Below are 690 nucleotides of genomic sequence, written 5' to 3' on the forward strand. Positions count from 1 at the left end.
TATTGCGGTGAGGGCAGGCGGTGGTTGGAGCGCGGGGAGGCGGTTTGCAGGCAGGCTCGGTGGGTGATTGGCGGTGGCGTGGCGGACGGGCCGCTCGCCGCGGAGCGGTGGGGGCGGGCGATCTGGTGATTGGGCCGCGTGCGGGAGGCAGTGGCGTTGTCCCTGCCACTGGAACTGGAACACGTGGCCACTTGGGCCACTGGATCACGTGGCCACGTGGCCACATTGAGGCCGGGCCACGCTTCACGTGTGGCGCATTGCGCATTGCGCATTGCGCATCGCGCATCGAATGCGTAGTCGCGCGGCCTACCGCGGCAGCCGGCTGTCGTCAAGGCGCCTCTCTCCGCGCGCCTCCCCGCGCGAGGGGAGCAGCTGCTTGACCACGCAGTTCTTCATCTTCGCACTTCGCACACAGCGTTGAATCTTGCGCCCGCCCTGCGCGCCGCCGCGCCGCCGAGCATCGTCCTGCACCTGCTCGCGAGCTGCCACGCAGAAATCCCACTACTGTACTGCACTTGTACAGTAACAGCTGCACGCTTGAGCGCGCCGCCGCGCCTCCCCCGCCGCGCCTCCCCCGCCGGCTCCTCCCCCGCCCGCGCGCCCGCTGCACACGCCACCGTCGCACACGCGATCGTCTCACACACGAACGTCACCCGCTCCTCCGCGCTGCCCGCTTCCTTTAACACGACG

This window comes from Chondrus crispus, genomic scaffold (genome assembly GCF_000350225.1).
Source record: "Chondrus crispus Stackhouse genomic scaffold, scaffold_88, whole genome shotgun sequence".
Taxonomy (NCBI): Eukaryota; Rhodophyta; class Florideophyceae; order Gigartinales; family Gigartinaceae; genus Chondrus; species Chondrus crispus.